The sequence below is a fragment of the Natator depressus genome, chromosome 26 (genome assembly GCF_965152275.1).
Source record: "Natator depressus isolate rNatDep1 chromosome 26, rNatDep2.hap1, whole genome shotgun sequence".
Lineage (NCBI taxonomy): Eukaryota > Metazoa > Chordata > Testudines > Cheloniidae > Natator > Natator depressus.
Window position 1 is genome coordinate 8433494 of NC_134259.1, and position 23030 is coordinate 8456523.

A 23030-nucleotide genomic window follows, 5' to 3' on the forward strand; every position below is an offset into this window, starting at 1 on the left:
GAGGGGATCAAATTATCCCAGAACTGCCAGGCAGCCTGAAGCAGGTTGTATATCACACCATTCAGTCAGCAGCACAGAAGGAGCACGAGGCATCCCGCTTGCATTTCAACATGTTCCTGTTTCCCACCATGGAATATCAGGATTGGAAGGGACCTCAGGAGGTCATCTAGTCCAACCCCCTGCTCAAAGCAGGACCAATTCCCAATTTTTCCCCCAAATCCCTAAATGGCCCCCTCAAGGATTGACCTCACAACCCTGGGTTTAGCAGGCCAACGCTCAAACCACTGAGCTATCTGTGGCTCCATAAACCTGTATCCTGGCAGCACTGCCTGCAAGGACCTTGAGTAACACCTCACCAGTCGTGAATAGCAGCCACGATGCTCACATAAACAGCTATGCACAATGCTGCCAACCCAACCCAGTGCAGAGAGATGGTTAAGCCACAGATTATAGCCTATTACAGAGTATCTTTGAGAGAAACTCTGTGTTTCTTTGCTGAATACTCTCTACCATTACCTGCACAGCAGGATAAACATAAACATTCAAGATCTTAAACACAGATACCAGAACTCTCAGGATCTGGTCCCTTTACCCCGCTCTGGCAGTGCGAGGGTAATTTGCACCAACTTTAAAGCCAGGGTGGTGTAAAAAAATAATAATAAAAAAAAATAGAGAGAACCAGTTCTAGGCTCCAAGTCTTCTCTTCAAACCCTTCCCTTTTGCCCCTTCACCGCCACTGGGTTCATTCAGTATTGGGAGCTTCAGTAAGCCTGCTTGTGTTGTTTGCCTCTTTTTCAGGCATTAAATTCTGATCAATATATCTCTTCTCTGCAAACTCAGATAGGCCTCTCTATTTTCAGGCTTTGCTTTATTCCTCTAGTTGAGTGGCAGTGGCTGCTGAATTAGCTGCACTCGTGGGTGGATTCGTTTGGCATGAAGGAAGGACTCCCCTCGCCCCCTAACTTACCCAGGAATCAAATGTTATGTTTAAGGCATTTTTAATGCACAATGGGCCGCATTTTCTGAGGAGCTGAGCATCTATAACTCCCACTAAGTTCAATTGAAGCTTCGGGTGTTGAAGCCTTCCAAAAGATCAGGCCCAGTATTTCCAATCCATCTTCAGCTTCGCTTATGACATAGGCTTAGATCCACAAGAGGTATTTAGGCTCTTAACTTCCATTGATTTCAACGGACAGTAAGAGCCTAAATACTTTTGTTGATCTGGACCATAGAGCTTTTCATCCTGATTCTCCCTATTATGCCAGTGGCTCTGCTCCACCCAGCCTATTGCACAGCTGGAATGCTGAATGACCTGCCGTGAGCCAGTGACTACATCTACTTTGGTAGTCAGGAGACCTGGGTGCTGTTTTCGGCTGTGAACAGCTGAGTGACCTTGGACAAATTTCAGAGTAGCAGCTGTGTTAGTCTGCATCCGCAAAAAGAAAAGGAGGACTCGTGGCACCTTAGAGACTAACAAATTTACTTGAGCCTAAGCTTTTGTGAGCTACAGCTCACTTCATCGGATGGACAAGTTGCTTCACCTCTCTGTAAAACAGCAATAGTGACACTGACCGTCCTTTGTAAAGTGCTTTGAGTGTACAGATGAAAAATACCGTTACCCCTTTTGAGTCAAGTAGCTAGCTAAAAATCTGAGTTCTTGCAGGTTGTTCCAATTAGGAGGAGAAATTGATGATGAAGTCAGGTGGTTCTTTGCCACAATGGTTTTTATTTACAAAGAATATACTAAGTCCTGTTTCCGTGAACATAGCAGGAATCAAACAAGTCCCTTTTCTAGTCAGCACTCACCCAAAAGCTCTCTCTCTTGGCTTTTCTCAGGCCTACTTTTCAAGTTCCTGCTCCGAATGTGTCCTTGGCTTTACTGTTCCCTCTTCTCTTTCACAGACTGAAAACAATCTTCACAAAACAATAGCCATCAAAACCTCTCCAGCTACAGCTGCGTTGGTGTTGGGTGGTGATATGTGCGTGGGGTGGAGGCCGCTATCAGATCAACTCCCTGGTTCCACTCCCTGGTAGTTTCACTGTTTCTTAGCACTGTCTTAAATGAAAGTTGGCAGTTACCTCCAACCGCTAACAGTATTCTTCAGTACTAAAAAGAATTACTGTGTCAACAACTAGTCTCTGACATGCAATAACCGCTTCCTCTCTCTGTATTGGTGGATGGTGAATATGAAATTCATTTCAGAAAGAAGAAAAGGAGGACTTGTGGCACCTTAGAGACTAACCAATTTATTTGAGCATGAGCTTTCGTGAGCTACAGCTCACTTCATCGACTGTGTTCAGTGGATACAGACTAACACGGCTGCTACTCTGAAACATTTCAGAAACAGACTCAGATTTTGTGGGCCGTGGAGAGGGAAGTAAGAGGATGCCCATATCCTGAGTAGGTAATATCAGGTAAGCAGTCCTCACATACAGGAACAGAGTGGGCACAAAAAAATCACTCGTCTTCCTTTCAAAACATCCTGTGTACTGCTGGGAAATATGGGATCCATCAAACTGACTAACCCTTGAGTTCAATGGGAAAGGTCAAGGATTTGTTTACAGCCTTCCTAGCATTGTAACAAGCAGGCTTCTTTGTGAGAGGAAGAAAAAAGTGGGTCCCTATCAATCATCCTAACTAAAAGTACGGGCCAGCTTTATGCAATACATCATGGACAGTGCTTCCCCAAAAGGAGCACCTGCTTTCCTTACCAGAAAAAAAGCCCATAGGAACCCTAAGCCCCGGGTGGATTGCCGTACCCCGGGAACCCTCACCCTATCTCGAAGTACTCTACCCCTAGGAATCCTCATCCTCGGGTGGATTGCCGTACCCCTAGGAACCCTCACCCTAGGCTGCTCCTTTTGTAGAAGTGCTGTGGTTGTGATCGCATGAATGGGTCATATCTGAGACTGTTTGAAAAGTAAAATAATCTTTCCAGGAACGCTACACATTTTTTCAAAGTGGCTGGTGAAAGGAGCATAAATTCCAAAGGGAAAAGAGAGCAGCACTCTTTCTCTCCCTACACACACAGCGACAGAGAAAGAAAAGGAATGGGGGAGAGGGAAAAATTCAGGGTGATCAGAGACGCCCGAGAAATGAGGCCATTGAAAATAGTACATAGGGTTAGAGCTGGGTTAAGTTTTTCACACACAGTGTCTCCCCTGCCCCGGCGAAAATTCGGATTTGGCCACATCAGACTGTTTTGTTTTGACATTTTCAAAATCACACATTTCAATTTTTCTGTTTTTAACGACTACTTTAAAATGTCCTTTCGTTTCAGCAAAAGAACAAACATAAAACTGGTCCAAATCAAAACAAAACGCTGTGATTTTGTCCAAATGAAACATTTCACCTGATGGGTTTTTTTTTGGGGGGGGGGGGGAGGGAGGCATTTCCTCCTTTTTGAAATTGCTCATCAATCAGAAAAGCTGTTATTTGTCCACTCTCCACATGATGTGCTACAGAGCAGATTTTCCAGAAAGCCCCTCAGCTCCCAGTTGGGCACCAAAATACATGGCCAGGCTTGAGCAGGCTCAAAATTTGGCCATAAAGTGTCACAAAGGGAGTTACCAGATGCTGAGCACTTTGGAAAATCTGGCCTGTCCTTAGGTGCCTAAATCCGAGCTGACCGCTTTTAAAAACCTGCCCCCCTCTGTGAGTGCTGAGCCCTTGAAAGTCTGACCCTAGGCTCTTTTCACAATCCGTTCTCCTGTGACAATTTTGGCAGTTACAAAGATACAAAACGGAGCATGAAACAATCGTAAGGGGTTCGAGTGATAGAAACAGTCTGAGGAGACTAGCTAGGCAAATGTCTTGGCTGAGTTCTGATTTGTAAAAGCAGACACAAAACCAAGGATAGTTTGGAGCAGAGTTGCATTCTATCCAAGCAGCTGAAGGTCAAGGGGTGAGGACTTCAGAAAAAGGTCTGAACCCATCTTTAATTAGTAGCTAACTAGGGTATACTCCTAGGGTTGTATTCTTCCCAGACACAGAATAACCCACATGCTGTCAGTGAAAAACATAAGTTTTGATGAAAAAACTAACAAGCAAGACCAAAGGGAAAGTCTCCAGGAGAGAGCACAGAGCATTGGTCTTGATTATGACAAATCGGCATTAAAACCAACACCAAATGGCTGCCTGTCTCTCTTTAAAAAGTACAGGAGTACTTATGGCACCTTAGAGACTAACAAATTTATCTGAGCATAAGCTTTCGTGGGCTGCAGCCCACTTCATCGGACGCATAGAATGGAACATAAAGTAAAAAGATACATATATACACACATACAGAGAACATGAAAAGGTGGAAGTAGCCATACCAACTGTAGGAGGCTAATTAGTTAAGCCACAAGTACTCCTGTTTTTTTTGCAGACCCAGACTCACACGGCTGCTACTCTGAAACCTGTCTCTAGAGATTTCAAAGTGCAGCACCCAGAAAACAAAGGCACAGCTCATTAAAAAGGAAGCTCATGGTACCCCCCACTGTCTCCAACTCTTTAAATTGTATCTCATGCTATTGAGTGGCTTTCTTAAAGATTCAGTCATCACTGAGAATTTTTTTAAGTTACCAGAAAGTTGCATGAGTGAGAAAAAATGCTTGAAAACACTCACAGATGCTCTGACATCAGAAGGCAAATACTGCACAAGCCCCGCAAAAAACCTCATGGATTTTTGGGGGGCCGGACTCATGATTTCTAAATGCTGGGGGCCAGCTATTCTGATCTATCTTGGGTACATATGGGCCGCCCATCGCTGCAGTATCTGACCACCTCGCAATCTTTAATGTATTTATCTTCACAAGTTCAACACCTGCAAGAAGGAGGGAAATGCTGTTATTCCAGTTTTTACAGATGAGGCACAGAGAAGCTCAGGGCTTGATTACACAGAGACTTGGTGCACCATCAGCTGGGGTGGGAATATACAGTGCACTGAGTGGCCATGCGGACCCTGCTATTGCATGCTAAAAATTCCTTAGTGAGCTTTGATATACTGCTACAGGAATCGAAAAGGAACTAGTTAAGTTCATGGAGGATAAACGCAATGGCTATTAGCCGGGATGGACAGCGATGGTGTCCCTAGCCTCTGTTTGACAGAAGCTGGGAAAAGGGCAACAGGGGATGGATCACTTGATGATCACCTGTTCTGTTCATTTCCTCTGGGGCACCTGGCACTGGCACTGTTGGAAGACAGGTTTCAGAGTAACAGCCGTGTTAGTCTGTATTCGCAAAAAGAAAAGGAGGACTTGTGGCACCTTAGAGACTAACCAATTTATTTGAGCATAAGCTTTCGTGAGCTACAGATGCATACGATGAAGTGAGCTGTAGCTCACGAAAGCTTATGCTCAAATCAATTCGTTAGTCTCTAAGGTGCCACAAGTCCTCCTTTTCTTGTTGGAAGACAGGATGCTGGGCTAGATGGACCTTTGGTCTGATCAAGTATGGCCGTTCTTATGAGCAGGGGATCTGCCACTGCAATGATTCATGTCCGGAGACAAACCCAGTTTGGATTAGCGTGGGTTTTTCATATAAAAGGAATTCCAAAAATAGAAACTCAAGGAAATACTGGGTCTCGCCTGCAAATTCGCTAGCCAAATCCCTGACCACCACCCATAGCTCCAGCATAATCTTTCTCAAGCCCAATCTTCTGCCCGTTATCGCAGCCCTGACACACAGCGCAGTCAGGGTTAATCCTGCCACAGAAGCATTTACAGTTTATACTTTGCTTTAAAAAAAGCAGGGGGGGGGGCGGAAAACAAAATCCAGATTTCTCATTTCCTATTCCCATCATTGCAGCGCTGGCAATTTGCATATAATGCTAAATATAAATGGCTCTAGGGAGAGCGAATACCATCCAGGGAACTGATTAGCTAGCTCTTGTACCTTCCTTTCTGATCTAAAGATCGGTGTTTAAAATAAAATGTGGGACAAATTAGTAATCAACCAATCCTCCATGTATTTATAGGGATTGCTCCATCTCCCATGGTACTCAACAGGAGTCTTGTCGTTGACTTCAAAGAGTGAAATCAGACCGGTTGTTCCTTCCATCCAAGTGCTTCACAAGTATTAATTAAAAAAGACGTAGAACATCCTTGTGAGGTAAGTATCACTGGCCATTTTACAGTCAGGAAAGCTGCGTCAAAGATAGGGTAGGTGACTTGCCCAAAGACACACAGTGAATCAGTGCAAGAACCAGAAAAAAATATAAAAAGAACTCAGGAGTCCGGTCTCCAGTTCCATGCTGTAAAAACTGGACCCTTCTTCCTGTCTTAAAACTAAGTACGTTCGAGACTAACAAATTTATTTGAGCATAAGCTTTCATGAGCTACAGCTCACTTCATCGGATGCATGCTGTAGCTCACGAAAGCTTATGCTCAAATAAATTTGTTAGTCTCTAAGGTGCCACAAGTCCTCCTGTTCTTTTTGCGGATACAGACTAACACGGCTGCTACTCTGAAACCTGTCTTAAAACCACTGTGAACTTTGCTAAAGAAGGAAAGCAAGAAAAAACAATCCAACAGCTCAAAGCCTACTTTATGCAGATGAAGTCCTTACTGTATGAATATTTGTGCCCAGAAAAGTTATACAGTCAAAGCTGGGGGATAAGATGGGGGTGATGGTAAGAAATACAAACAATGCAGCTGCTTTTACATTACACTGAGGTCCCTTTATGCCATTCAGACAGCCCCGAAGTGAGCAGAAATACTCCCCAGACAATTCCCAGTAAAACTGATGTAACAGCCCAGTTGGCCGTGGTCCCCGTTCCTGGGGAGTATGCAGCAAATTGGGGGCGTGACCATAAATAATTCTATGCTCTGGCTATCCTTTGCTTCCCCAAAGGCTCTTGGAAAGCAGAGTGTAAGTCAGAACAACCCTGAGGCTGCTCTGATTTACATCAGTTGACATCAAGTCCTTCCGTGGCTCGAGAAGACAGGAAAAGAGAGTTGTCTCAAAGCCAACTTTGATCCCTACTCCATCTCTGCTCCAAGCGCAGGGATGGAATGGCTGACAATCAGGCCCAACATGTCCACCCATTCAATTACAGCCAATATGCCATGCTTTCAATCAGCAGCCAGGCTCTACTCAGAAAAGCCTGCCCTTTAAAACAACCAAACATCTCCTGACACTAAAGGATTGGGCAGTTTCTCGGCACAGAATCTCGTTCTCTCATACTCAGCAGACTTAAGACTCTTGTGTATATTCTAACATGGGAGGGAGGGGAGGCGGAGGAAGCCAAATCCTTTGGTTTTCAGTCACTCACCCTACCAGTGTTTTTCACCATGTTGTTTTCTCAGTACACCCCCCTCTCAAGGGTAGAAGGCAATCTGACACACTACAGAGACAGTTCAAAGTTATCCATCCTCACGTCTCTTTCCTAATTCACTGGGGGAGGGGGAGGAAATGGCTCAACTTTACTTGTCTTCAGGCATCAAGCAACATCACCAACATGATATTTCTTCATCTGAGTTTATTTTCCAGGCCATCAATTCAACTTCTTACAGTTTTTGGTATTCTCTGTTAAAGTAACTACAGGTCAATCGATGATTATCACCACGGCTCCGATTTTCCTTTCAAGCTTCCTGTCATTTGAAGTTCTGATTCCTCCCCTCTCCCAAGTCCCCTGTTTTAAATGTAACTGTTCCAGCCATTATAAGACTTTCAACGGTTTTTATTTGATCTCTGCATGTTTGGTGGGTAGATTTTAGTATAAACAAACAAACGAGTTTTGCAAGTCAAACCTGTGCTTCCGGGCCTTGTGCTTTGCATTAACAAGTTATCAAGGGCCAGGGGAAAAAAATGTTACAAGATAATTGCTTTTTAAAGCAAGAGAACTTTGATTCAATGGCACAAAAAGGGAGTGGAGGGGGAGAGAAAGAGGGAAGGCGAGTGACATTTTCAACTACGATACGCATTGACCTAGCTCTGCTCCCCTAGAAATTTAAACAATGACTTCAATGGGAGCAGAGATAGGGCAGGGTGCAGCTCTGTTTCATTTGCAAAGAGCGAAGCTGAATGCAGGTTAAGTTGAATTTTACCGTGCAGTACTCTGTTCATTTGGCTCACTTGCTTCTAACCTAACACCCCACGTTCCCTGTTTTTCTGGTGTCAACTCTGTTACAGTCCCTTCACGGAGTCCCTCTGACTACAATTCTGCTGATCATGATACAAGCACTTTTGAAAAGCCAACTCAAGGAACATCTATATTGGAGTAATTTCCAGCTTGAGTACCCACACTAGCGAACACACTAAAAACAGCAGCGTAGCCCTGGCAGCGAGATGGACTAGGCACTCCCAGAACGAACGCAGGGTTTCAGATGGGGTGGTATTCGGAGTGGTTAGCCTATCCTGCCACCATTGCTGCAGCCACTATGCTGCTGGTTCGAGCATTCTCCCTCAATAAAATCTAGTGTGTGTACGTCTATCCAAGCTGGAAATTACACCTCCAGCTCCAGTGCAGACATACCCTCAGAAAGACTCTTGGCCAAGCTGTACGACCAGAGTTTCAAAAGAGTCCAGAGCCAGGTTTACAAGCACTCAGCACCCCACCGTTGGAGGCAGATTTTCATAAATGAGCTCAGCTCTCCTCAAGGCATCTAAACGAATGGTGGATTTTCCAAGGAAACATTGCCAGCCCAATGCATTCAAAAATCGTGAGTCCAGCACCCACAAAAAGATCACAATGTTATTTGAAAATGAATTGGGGTTCCTTTTATTTACCTCCCCTGGTTTCTGAGCCTTTAGGGTGCACTTAGCTCACGTTCCCAAGCTTTTCTCTGTCATAACAAGGGGCTTGAAATGTACTGGCCTTTTGAAATTAAGAGCTCAGAGTCGCAGGTAATCACAGGACTCCAGGAGCTGAGCCCCTCCTTCTTTTCCCTCCCCTCTGTGCTCGCCTCCTTTTCCAATTTATGGACATCTTTTTCTATTTTATTATTGAAACCCCAACCCTAATATGTGTTTATGTCTACCTATTCTCTGGTGTTGCAGCTTTGACGAGTCATAATATTGCATAATTCTACTGGTGATCCCATGAAGCAGGCAGTGTTTGGGACCATATACAGTTTAAAAGTCACTTGCCTTTTTGTACTTTTCATTGTTTCTTTCTAAAAATAGAAAAGTTAATCAAGAAAGAAAGAAACAAAAAAGAAAATCATCAACCGCAAGAATTTACAACACTGCAGCAGCTTCCAGCATGGATAAAACTTTCAAAAGTGACTAGGGTTATTCAGCTGCTTTGCAAATACGACCCATTTCCACTTACAGACAGATTTTCAAAAGAGATGTGCAGCCAACAAGTTGAGCTCTTTTGAAAACCTGGCCACTTATTTTGATGCTTAGTTGGGAGCGGAGCTCTTCTGAAATTCCATCCCATAAAGCACAGCTCAGATTTATATACCAAAAACATTCACTTTCATTCACATCCTCACATGCAGGATCTCAAGTCACAACCAGCTTCACCAATGAAGCACAATCTAGAAGCATCACAATGACAAACCAAAATTGTCATTGGCTGGTCAGGAATCCTGATGGCAGAATAAGGATAAATAACACTTTTGTAATAGGCAATTCATATCGATAACCCTTAGATGTATTTGCACACACTCCCGTATACTGTAAATCATATAATGCCAAAATATCCACATTGTCAGTTACAATTTGCAGCCCTTGTCCTATCTGTATTTTCTCCTGCATTGCCCTTTGTTTATTGTCCACCTCTGGTGGCTACAGCAGTATCAGACTATAAGCACCTTGATGCAGAGAACCATCTTTTCATTTATTGGGTAAAGAGTCACACCCCTGTATCGTGAGACATTGTTCTGACCTGATACAGTCGCACCTTGCACTTCATGCTGGTTTATATTAATAAGTAATTATGTAGTATTTGTATTTAGGTAGTCCCTGGGAAGACTAGTCAAGATGTCTTTGGTTTTATAGGCATCATAGCAAAGGAGAGTTTTAAGGAAAGTTTAGAAGGAGGACAATGTAAACATCTGCAAAGCTATTTCAAAGACTTTCTTCCATTCTGCCCATGATGGGAGGAAGCATGAATTCACCTTTGGAGCGTCTCGCATGCTGTACCTGTAAGCAAGTGGTCCATCACCTAGTGGTAGCAATCTGTTTAGTTGAGAATGAGTTGCTGGAAGTTTCTTCAGCAAGCCATCTGAAAATAGCATGTGAAATTAGGGAGAACACATCCAGAAAACTGTGTCTCTCTCAATAAGGAGTTCCTAAATGTGTGAGCTCCTGATCTTTCTAAAGAATCCCAGAATCTACTACCACTTTAGGGTAATATACCTGCATGAACCCAACTAAACTAATGAATTCAATCCACTTCTGGGTGTGTAGGGCTAACAGTGGAATTTTGTCTTGTTCACCCTGTAACAGATAGGGCAATTTCCTGCAATATCCTTGAAAAACCTCATTGAATTAAGTTTAACTAGCTTTGGAGTCCATTGTATTATAAATGCAAAGAATGTGTCTTATTGGGGAATTGTATGTAACTTCTATAGAGAGGAGATGTGACCAAAGTAAACCCTGGGGAACGTGATGAGCTGCCAAGGACTGTTTGAACCAATGTGCCAGACAAGAATGGACGAGAAAATCTCTACGGGGAGGTGTACGCAGCTATACCTTTTCTGATTATTCAAGAACTGAGCCTTTTGAAGCTTTGCCCTGAGGAGAGTTCTCTGTCTGCTGATTATCTGTTTCCAGAGTCCAACATCAAAGGCCCTAACAGAATAAAGGAGTGACTCTCAAATGCGTGGGGCTATTTGATGTTATGAATTTGTGACCACAGACAACCCCCTACCAGAGTCCTTGTTGGAGTTGGGGGTGATATCTGATAAGTTTATTAGAATATATGTATGTTCTTTTATTTTTTCAAATATGTTTTCTCTGTAAGCCTTTCATCTTACAAATAAACGTGCTTTCTTAGACAGGGCTGTGTGGTAACTTTTAACTGTGGGCAATTATGTTGTTTATAGCTGCTGAGGACAAAGCAAAGCAGGCCCGATGAGGCAGTCTGAATTGCTGTGGAACTCAGAGTTTAGGCAGGGAACTGTGCAGTCTGGAAAAAACCCTGGTCAGGAGGGAAAAAGACACAGGTCTCCATCCAAAAGGGGTGACTGCTGAGGAACTGGGAGCCTAGAGTGGGTGTCCTTGCTGGAGCACAGAGTGGGAATTCAGGTGCAGTTGCTCTGAACTGTGACACAGTTTCTCATATACACAGATTTACATCAGCATTGTGGCTTTGGAAGAACTTCAAGGATTGTAAGTCCTGCATGAACCCACATTGCTTTGTGAGAGCTAGGATTTAGATAGTCAAGTTACTATATTTGACAGAGCATTCCATCACTTCTGTTTACCAAGAGATAACTCAAGAATACACGATAGCCTTTGCAAGACTGGTTGAATGGAAGCTGTGATGATAAAACACAGTTCTAAAGCTAAATCAATTTAAGGTAATTATTTAATTGGTTACATACCCTTTAGAATTTGATGGATTTCTATCTGTTCCACTGAGTTGTTGCTTCCCTGTATTCTGGGAGAGAGATAAATTGCACTAGGAAGAACCTGGAAGTCTTCCAAAACAGCACTGGGCAGACACAAAGTCGACGTATTTGTTAGTGACCTGCTACCATATTGTTTCAGATTGATTACTAATAAGAGTTAACATTCCAGCCATCATTTCTTAGGGGACAGGATCTTTAATAATACATGAAGCGTCCAACCTTAGTGCTAAAAATATTTTGCGGATGGCATTCGATGACATTTACGCAATACATCAGAAAAATGCTCGACGTTTCCCCATTGCTATGAGCTTAGAAGAATGAACGCTTCAGAAATTTCAGCGACATCATCATCGTGAGTCGTGGTGAGGGCCATACCGTGATAGGTGCTGTACATCCACAACAAAAAGATGATCCCTGCCCCAAAGAATTTACAGTCTAGGCCTCCCCTATACATTATTTTTGTACTGGTGTGTAGATATGTATGTGTGTGAGGATAGATATAGATAAAAGGTATTATACCAGTATCACCAGAAATGTGGATGTAATTATAGTCACACAAAGCTAGTATAAAGTTTGTGGTATGTGGGGGCCCAGAATTTCTGATTTGTGAAAAATTCCTCAGTTTTGAAAAATTGGTTATTTTTTTTTCTTTTAATTGGAATAAAATGAAAAATTTCAAGATTTTCCATGAAACAGTTTTTGAAAACATTTTGTTTCAATTACAACATTTTTTTCACGTGTTTCATTTTTTATCCTCTTGTGATGGGGAGGAGTCTGCCAGTAAGGGATTAATTGAGCTCTGGGGAGACTGCAGAGAAAGCAGCCAAAGGGAGAGGGGCTGCAAAGAGCAGGCCCATATAAGAAGAGCTGCAGGGCAGAGCAGCTAGAGTAGCTGCCTAGAGGTCAAGAAGGGAGAACCAGGCTCCTAGCAGGAGGAAGGAGTGCCAGCACCCTGGTCAGAGCAGTGCTGCCACCAGGGACCATGGGAGCTAAAGAGAGCTCCTGGCTAGCTGCTGAGACTGGCAGGCTGAAGCCCTGAGGCAAGGGAGAAGAAGGTGCTGGGGGCTGTGGGGAATGGGCCCAGGGAAACGAACTGAGAAGTCTGAGGGGATGCAGCAAGTGGCAGCCATCTGCAAGGTCCCTGGCCTGGATTCTGGAGTAATGGGCGGGCTTGGGACCCCCACATCCTCACTGAGGAAATGGCTGGACTGAGGGACTGTGATTCTGTCCCTCACAAGGGGGGAATCACAGTGTGTTACACAGCCGGAGGGCTGTGTCATGAAGGGGACGCCGCGGTCCTGGGAGTGACATGGTCCCTGGAGCAGAAGAGGTGATGGGTGGGGCACCACCAGAGCAAGGCGCACTGGCCACCAGAGCTAATTCCCGTGTTGGCCATGAGGCGGCGCTGGAGTGGTGAGTCCCACTCCGTCACACCGCTACAAGAAATTTCAAAACAAAAAGACGCTTAATACAAAAAATCAAAATAAGCTTTTCTGAAATTGTTGAATAGGAAATGTTTTGCACTGTAATACTAGAATAGCTTGCTTCCCTTCCCCTGTGGGAATAAGCTATACCAGTATAAGCACATTTATACTGACATAACTGCATCTACACTAGGAGGGTGTACGGTTTAACCTACACCCATGTAGCTACTGGGGCCCAACTTATACGTAGGCTTAAGCCATCAAGATGGCTACAACTTGTGTTTATTGAGGAATGCTGGCTACCGTGGACTGCAGCAAAAGACTAGCAAAGCCAGTTCCCGAATGGATGACGTGAACTCTGCAGCTCTTCCCCCTTGTGTACTTAGGGGACACTTTTTTTGGAGTAGGGTTTTATTTTGAAAAGGGTGTCGCTGGGGTGAGGAGGGAGGGAGGGTCTTGACAAAAGCCATTCTCGGCCTGATGGAAAAGCTTTTCCAGACTCCAGTGCAGCAAAGTAACTAAGCATGTCGTATGTCTAATTTTAAACACATGAGTAGTCACTGGGCCCATTCATGTGCTTAAAGTTAGACATGTGCTTAAATACCTTGCCGCAAAGACAAAGATCTGGCAGCGTTCCCTAAAAGGAAACGGAATCAATATTCATAGAGGGACCTTATTCCTGCTGGCAAACATATACTCAAACAAATATTCCCAATGGGTCTACTTGACAGAGTGACATCTCAGCAGGGTAAACGCTTTACAAGCTGGCCTTCAGTGAGGGGACTAACAGGTTGAAAGTCTCCTTCCAATTCTTGACATAAATTGTGATTGATTGATATGTCAGGAATGGGGATGTCAAGCAAAGGCGTTTCATTACCGTCCAGTTCAAAACAACTGTACGCTAGCGGGTGTCTTCCTTTTATCCAACTCTCTCTCACACAAGCTTAACAATATTGCACGGACACACCAACATGATAATTCACATTTTGCAGGTGCAATTACACCTGCATGAATATTGCTGAGCTAAAACATTGACAGGATTTTGACAAATGTGGACTGATTCCAAACATTTCAGGAATATTAACATGGGAAAAGCGTGAGATGGGTGTGGGGAGAATGTCATACAAATTAGTAAATCTCCTTTATGAAAGAGAATGATTTTTCTCAGGCAGGGGAAACAATGAGGGAAAATTTAGGACCCAATATTTAAAGGTGCTGAACAATTATACTTCCCACTTAGCTTCAAGTGCAGGTGAGAGTGCTCAACATTTCTGAAAATAACTTTTACTTTAGGAGCTACTGATTTTTCAAGTGGCATTTGATGAAATCCAGGACTCTTTGTCTTAGGAAGTTGTAATTAAATGAGCAGGTACCCCCTACCATGATGTTTACTTGCAATATATTATTCAACCAGTAGATGTCTGAGAGGTAACGACTTCCAGATAGAATTTGGTTCATGGTAAATAAAAGGGACAAAGCTGGAATACAAGCTGTGTAGAAGCCTGTTTGTGGAGATAGCTTTAATTATTTTCTTAAACAAGCATTTCATATTAAGGGAGGGCTGTAATTGCCTATGGCATGGTACCCCACACTGCCTGCCAACTGTATAATATTCAGTGCCTGTGGGAACTCTCACTGACGTCGAGAACTCTGCATTCCCTGCACTGGATTAACACTCAGCACCTTTGGAAAACCAGGCTCCCACTCTGGCCTTCACCACGATACAGCATAAAGCTGGTCAACATTTTTTCAATGGAATGGTTTTCCATCAAAAAATACAGTTTTGTCAAAATCAAACTTTTTGAAGGACTGTCACTATTTTTCTCGAAATTATTAATGGGAAAAAGCCAACACTTTTCATTTCAATAGTGTCAAAATATTTTAATTAGTATCAATGCTTTTCATTTAGTTATTGTTGAAACTGTTAATTTCATTGAGATTTTTACATTCTACTAAAATAGTCTTTGCGCATTATACTTAGAACCAATGATTTAATATTTTGCCTCTATAATACATATTTAATATTTGAATACAATATAGACACCTAAATAAAATTAATCATAAAACCGTCAAAACAAATTTGTAGTTGTCCTGAATCAAAATTTCTCAGATTGTTCAGCTGATTAGAAATTTCAGCTTTTTCTTCTGAATTGGAACATTTTTTGTTAAATGTTGGAAGTTTCCAGACCGGAATTCTAGCTCCCAACCAGCTCTAATACAGTATAAACATCTTGCCGAAGTTAACGTGACAGTCAGATTTTAAAGAACGATCAGACATTTGGGGCACCTAACTTGACACACTTTACAGCCGCCTGATTTCCAGAGGGAACATACTCAACACTTACTTAAAATCAGGTGTTGCATCTTGGGGACTGAAAATCACAAGTTACTTTTGAAAATGTTGCTGGAAATATGAGAAGCGGGTGATTGCAGTAGTGCATTTACATGCTTTCTTATGGTGACCATTGTACTTTGTGCCAGCCCTCTACATTGGCAATTAGAATTCATCCCTGTGCAGAGAGCCCAGTCGCAAGCACTAACATGATGCAAAGCCATGTGCCTGCTGTCTCTGCAGAGGAATGACTTTCACTCATAACACTACATGGAGTGACCTTCCTTTTCTCTAAAAGCAAAACACAATATGGTTTGAAATATGCAAATGATTGCTGTAAACTATATTGCACTGCAAGCAATATCTTTAGGAGAGCTAGTGCGAGTGGATGGGATTTACAATCAACCCTGCGCTTGAGTCGACTTAAAACATAATAGCAGCTCTCTGTTTTATGAACTTTTTCCTCCGTTTGCCCATGATTTTTGTTTTCTGAACCAATCTTGCATTTCCTCAGCGAAATAATCAAGCCACAGGTTCAGCTACTTGGCTGGTGTAAATCAGCATAGCTCCATTGATTTCAATGGAGCTGCCCAGATTTATACTAGCTGGGGATCTGGCCCCTATTATAGCAGAAATAATAATAATTCTACTGCTGAGATGGAAGAAAAAAAATTCTGTAAAACATGTTTTAAGGCATACTCAATGTATTGCATCTTTGGATCCTCTCTGAGTAAGCTTTCCAAATAGTTCGCTTTTAGATGAATGAAGTAATGTACATTACGTAATCTGTTCTACCTTTGGGATGCAGGTCACAGAACTTTTTAACATATTAAGTGAATGGGCAGTCACCCAACTAATAAAGCAGTTGCCCTGTTGTGCCTGCACCCGAAGTTTGTTGTGTAATGACTAGACTCGCCAAAAAGAGAAAACATTGCAAGGCCAAAAAAGATTTGTTCCACTTGATAAATAGCACTCCTAATACCATTTCACAGTGGCAGGTGACATAGGAGCCGACTCCGGGGTGCTCCAGGGCTGGAGCATCCATGGAAAAAAACAGTGGGTACTCAGCACCCACCAGTCAAAGCTGATTGGAGACACTGCCGGACAATGGTTTGGTGGCTCAGGGAGGGGTTTGGGAGAGGGCAGAGAGCAGCAGGCAAGTGGGGGGCTCGGGGAGGTGGGCAGACAGGGCAGGAAGAGGCGGAGTAAGGCTGAGGTCTCAGGGCAGAGCACCCCAGGGAAAAATAAAACTCAGCGCCTATGACAGGTGAAATGTAACAAGGTTAGAAACGTAGTAAGCAGGAGGTGGTAGAAGAAAATCTAGTGTGAAACTTGTGAGAAGGAAAAGAGGCAAGTTACTCAAGCACACAAGGCGGGGCTGGGACAAAAACTTTGGTGGAAGCTTTGACTAATCCAAAATTCAACATCCTAGCATATTTCAGCAGTGTGGAATAGTGGAGAGCATGCTGGACTGGGACTCAGGAGACCCTGGTCTGTTCTCAACTCTTCCAGTCAACTGCTCCATAACCTCACCACTGTTTCCCTTCCCACGGTTTGTCTGCTTTTCCATCTGCATTGCAAGCTTTTTGAGGAAGGATCTGCCTCTTTTGGTATTGCCAGCCTCAAGTCTTCAAAATCATGAGGCGGCATCCCCACAATCATGAGACTGAATATCATGAGGTATTTTTTTAAAATAAATGTTGGGTTCTTTTTCTTTGTCTGCTGGTTTGGGGGCCTTCACAATGAACTGCTAGGCTTGAAATTTTCATTAAAAAAAAAGGAAGATCCTTATGCAAAAACTTTTGATTCCAGCAGCTGTGAATTTAGAAAGAACGCCAATATCACAAGACTCTTGTGAGCACTGGCAACGTTGCTCTTACTATGGGTATAAGTAAACACAGCATAGGATAGGTCCATCAATGGCTATTAGCCAGGATGAGCAGGGACAGTGGGCCCCAACTGAGATCAGGGCCTCATTATGAACATAAGAACGGCCATACTGGGTCAGACCAAGTATCCATCTAGCCCAGTATCCTGTCTTCCAACAGTGGCCAATGCCAGGTGCTTCAGAAGGAATGAACAGGACAGGTAATCATCAAATGATGCATCACCTGTTGCCCATTCCCAGCTTCCAGCAAACAGATGCTAGGGACAGCTGAATGCTACCATACTAGAAAAAACAGTGCTAAATTTACTAGAACACAATGGGCCAGATCCTGTGTTGCACAAAAAGACAGAGTTGAAGGCCAGTAGGAACCACCAGATCATCTACTCTGACCTCCTGTATATCACAGGCCACCAGCCTCACCCAGAACCTGCACACTGAATCCAACACCCGAAGTCTCCTACATCAACATGACCAGTTACAGCAGAAACCTCTAGGCTTATAGACTTAGTGTAGCAGCTTCTATTCCCCTATTGATGATGTAGTGGGGTGGGCCAGAAAATAGGGGGGTGGGACATCGCCAAAGCGTCCTTTCCCTTTGCATGCAGTCCACACTGTAAAGACTCCTTGAGGACCTTGGCAACTGCTGTAATGATCTGATTGGTTGGCACTGTCCCAGGAGTCAGTTTTACTTGATCAATAAGGGAAAAGAGAAACTTGTCCTGCCACATGACTGTTTATGACCAATCGTGAGCCAGGATTTTTCTCCAGCATATAAAAATGCCACTTACCTATTCTACATACCCCATGGATGTTGCAGTACATCATTTCTTTATATTAATAAAAATGCTGAGATACTTGGATGAGAGGGTGCTAATATCTTCAAAGTGTGAAGAAGTATTATTATTAACTGCTGGCATCTGTTACTACCTACCATGAGAGCTCAACAGCTACTAACTGAAGTGAGGACTCAGGTATACACTGGAAGACAGAGACAAAACAAGGTAATACAAGAGAATTAGAATCATAGACTCACAGACTTTTAGGTCAGAAGGGACCATTATGATCATCTAGTCTGACCTCCTGCACAACGCAGGCCACAGAATCTCACCCACCCACTCCTGTAACAAACCCCTGACCTATGTCTGAGCTACTGAAGTCCTCAAATCGTGGTTTAAAGACTTCAAGGTGTAGAGAATCTGCCAGCAAGTGACCCGTGCCCCACGCTGCAGAACAAACAGGACAAAAGACTGCAAAACTCAGGGTGTTTATTGTCAGTCCAGTGATTTGTTTGTCCAGTCCGCTGTAAGTCGCAGTCCTCTGTGTTTTATTTCTCTCCTGTGCTTTGCTTTGTCCATTAAAACGATTTTACCCCCAGTGGAAATCAATCCTAAAAAAAAAAAAAAAAAAAAAAGGCCAACTCCACCGCAGTCTCTTGTTGTTCACGTTGTGGAAGCAGAGGCTTTTCTCCAGCCAAGTCTCTCATGGACAGGAAAGCTATAAAATTATTAGCACCATCGCCACTGATGTTCAGTTAGGAACTGGACTCCACGTAACACTTGCTTCTCAGAAATGTCTGTCCAAGTGGTTGTTTACAGTTGTGCTAGATGCTGTTGATAATCTGCTCATGGGTAATGAAATTCTCCATCGATTCCTTGAGGACATGAACCTGCCTAAACTTCGCTTTATGCCTTTTCCCCTCTATATTTAACGCAACCGTAGCAAGCCTTGGAGCATTTGTCCTCTCAATCCCCTTCAGAACTGTGCACACCACCTCAGTGAGTCACCGCCGAGATCCCCTCTCCTCCAAAGACCGCCCACCCACAATAGCTTTTTTATCCCATCCGTTTAACTCGATTCTGCCAGACATCTCTTTAATAGCCTTTCACAAGGATACTGACCTTGGTTAGTCTGGTGATCCCCTGTGAGAGAGCCCAGCATAACCTTTGTCTACTGTTTGTCCTGCCAGCCCTCATTCGCTTGTATGTACACTTGAAGCCTGATCCAAAGGCACTGAACTCCATGAGAGCCTTTCTATGGCCGTACTGCCAACTTTCACACAAGTCCAGCAATATTTCATGTTTTTCATAAAGCTCCACGCCTGGATTCATATGAACACCTCAGAATCTTAGCTTTCATTTAAAAAAAAAAGATTCTGGCTCTTATGGTTGTGGAGAAAAACCTGAAAACAGGACCTGAGTGCAACAAAGTCTAAGAAACCAAAAGGCAAATAAAAAACAACTCTGCGTTTATTATTTTTTTCAGAAATGTGATTATTTTAAAGCCAATTTCCTGATATTTGGGGGCCCGATTCATGTTTGGTGAACACTCAGGGCTAGCAATTGACTTCAGTCGGGTTAGGCCCAGCTCATGTATTAATGAAATCCTAGGTTGTGGTCTCTTTGGTGCAGAGAATGTCTTTGAGTTCCTTGATTGCACAGAGCACCTAATACAGTTGGACCTTTTGGCATCCTTGGACATCCACACAATCGAAATAATAACCAACAATAAACATGCAAATATTTTTTTAAAAGAATGACCAAAGGGGAGCACAACTTTTCAAATTTAGTCTTCCACATCATTCCCATATTAAATTCCTCAGTGTTTGACTTTGCATTCAGGGCTTCTGATTATTCCAGAGTTGCATTTCTTTGGGGCAGGGCAGGCATATATACAGAGAGAGAGAGAGAAAGAGAGAAGCTAAAGGCCTTTATATTAAATGTTCTGCTCCGCTCAATCATAACTTTGATTTGCACTCTTGAAAAACAACTCATTTACGTGTGTAGGCCTAACTCACGTGCTTTTTGCACCAATGCTGCGGCATCTTTCCTAACCTGGGCATAACAATCAGTCTGGGAAGACATTGCTGAATTAGTCAGAATATTAACATTTGCTTTAATAGACTTAATTAGCATGACACAATTAAAGATGAACTGCAGAATAACAAATCAGTACTTCATTTTCAAGAGCTTAATGACAATCACTCTTGCTAATGTATTAAATAGCACTTTGTGGGGGAGGGGATTTTTTTTTAAATAAATGAGTTTGATAAGAAAGATACTTCACACCAGGTCCCTTACAAAATAATGAAAGAAACAGAAAATCTCCAATCCCCAGGAGGTGTTCCTTTAATGAAATGATAGGGCCAAATTCTGATATCAGAAACACTACTGGAACGTGGTGTAACGCCTCTGACTTTAGGAGGGATGCTTCTTATTTATAATGGTGTCAGAGGGATCAGAATTAGACTCAGACATTAGTGGCCAGAATTGGAAAAAAGAGCTTAGTGTGCAGCAGCTCTGACTCAGAACAGTGGGAACTGAGAGGTTATTTTTAAAGCCTGGCCCCCAAGCTGTGAGTGACAAGGATCCTAACCATCTGATCCAAACACCACTGAGGTCAATGGATTGACTTGAACCTTGCAAATACCTATGCACATGCATAACTTTATGCACCAGAGCAACCCCCATTGGCTTCAATCTGATAACTCACGTGCGTAAGTAATGCAGGGTTGCAGCCTAAGGCACAAATCCTATTCTAGACACCAGGCCCACTGCACAACTGAGCTGAGAAAGTGTGTGTGTGTGTGCGCACGCACCTGCACATTGAAGAGGGTTGGGAGCAGGGGATGAGAGACCGTGTTTGGGGAGCTATGCACACTTGAGCAGACAATCCATGCAGACATAACCTCACTAAACTCGGAGGAGAGGTAGATACGCTGGAGGGTAGGGATAGGATACAGAGGGCCCTAGACAAATTGGAGGATTGGACCAAAAGAAATCTGATGAGGTTCAACAAGGACAAGTGCAGAGTCCTGCACTTAGGACAGAAGAATCCAATGCACCGCTACAGACTAGGGACCGAATGGCTCGGCAGCAGTTCTGCAGAAAAGGACCTAGGGGTTACAGTGGATGAGAAGCTGGATATGAGTCAACAGTGTGCCCTTGTTGCCAAGAAGGCCAATGGCATTTTGGGATGTATAAGTTGCCAGCAGATCGAGGGACGTGATTGTTCCCCTCTATTCGACATTGGTGAGGCCTCATCTGGAGTACTGTGTCCAGTTTTGGGCCCCACACTACAAGAAGGATGTGGAAAAATTGGAAAGAGTCCAGCGGAGGGCAACAAAAATGATTATGGGACTGGAACACATGACTTATGAGGAGAGGCTGAGGGAACTGGGATTGTTTCGTCTGCGGAAGAGAAGAATGAGGGGGGATTTGATAGCTGCTTTCAACTACTTGAAAGGGGGTGCCAAAGAGGATGGATCTAGACTGTTCTCAGTGGTAGCAGATGACAGAACAAGTAGTAATGGTCTCAGGTTGCAGTGGGGGAGGTTTAGGTTGGATATTAGGAAAACCTTTTTCACTAGGAAGGTGGTGAAACACTGGAATGCATTACCTAGGGAGGTGGTGGAATCTCCTTCCTTAGGAAGTTTTTAAGGTCAGGCTTGACAAAGCCCTGGCTGGGATGATTTAGTTGGGGACTGGTCCTGCTTTGAGCAAGGGGTTGGACTAGATGACCTCCTGAGGTCCCTTCCAACCCTGATATTCTATGATAATTATTTACCAGTGAAAAACGACACTCACAAAACTGAGGCTACGTGGGGGCCTACATTTTTGCATTCAAAAGCGAATATATTCATAGCAGTCTAGGGGATTGAGAAGCAGGACTCCCACTAATTGTGCTGGTAACTGTGCATTTAAATCCACTCAGTGGCTTTGAAAATATCTGTGTTATTCTATTGCAGTAGCATCACTAGTCATGGGCCAGGCCCTGGTTTATTAGACTCTGTACAGACACACAACAAAAATATGCTTTAGGCACCAAAGAACTTACAATCTTGTAAGACAGGAGATAATAGGGGGAGTACAAATGGGGGAATACAAGGAAACAATGAGACAATCTTGGTCAGCATGATCGGCAGGGGTCTCAGCACGGCAGCTGAGTTGTGAAGTTTTTTGTAGGCAGAGGAGAATTGTAAGGAAGGATTTAAAGGAGGACAATGAGGTGGCTTTGTGGATGATGACAGGGAGCCCCTCGCTTTGTGGATGATTACAGGGAGCCCCTCTCAAGCCTGAGGGACAGCCTGAGAGAAAGCATGAAGGTGGGCTCCTGCATGCGTGTTCATTAAGCTGTGGGTTGGGAAAATTCTCTTTCAAGCTGTTTGGGGTAAGAGCCACCTTCCATTCAGGCTAAATGAAGGAGCAATTAAATGGCCATTTGTTTAAAGACAGCTGAAACAATAAAAGCTACCACCCAAAACGTAAGCCACATGTAAAGCTACTCAGGAATCTGAACTATGTGGCAGTGGGGGCAATTTCACTGCAGGCTGAATATGAATGCAGGGGTGAGGGGTCGATTTTGATTGCAACTGTGCGTGTGTGTGTGTGTGTGTGTGTGTGCAAGTAAGAGAGAAGGGGAAGAAACACCACAGAAGCACACAGAAAAGGAGTAAAGACGCCCCAGATGCAGCCAGAGAAACCTTGGTAGTGTGACCTTGAGAAAGAGAGTGCTTTTGAGTAAAGTGCTGGCTGGAAAGAGGCTTGAAATTGCAAACAAAGCAACTGTCTCCTGCTGTTGATTCCTACTATGTTCAGGGAAACAGGGCTTTCTGTACATTCCTTGTAAATAAACAGGGTTGTTTCAAAGAAATACCTGACTCCACGGTCAATTTCTCCTCCTAGTGGAAATGACCCACTAGACGCCAATTTTTTAGGCAACCATTTGAGCCAAAAGGGGTAACTATATTTTAATTTATCCCACCAATTTGTTTGGATCTAGATTGTTCTCAGTGGTAGCTGATGACAGAACAAGGAGTAATGGTCTCAAGTTGCAGTGGGGGAGGTTTAGGTTGGATATTAGGGAAAACTTTTTCACTAGG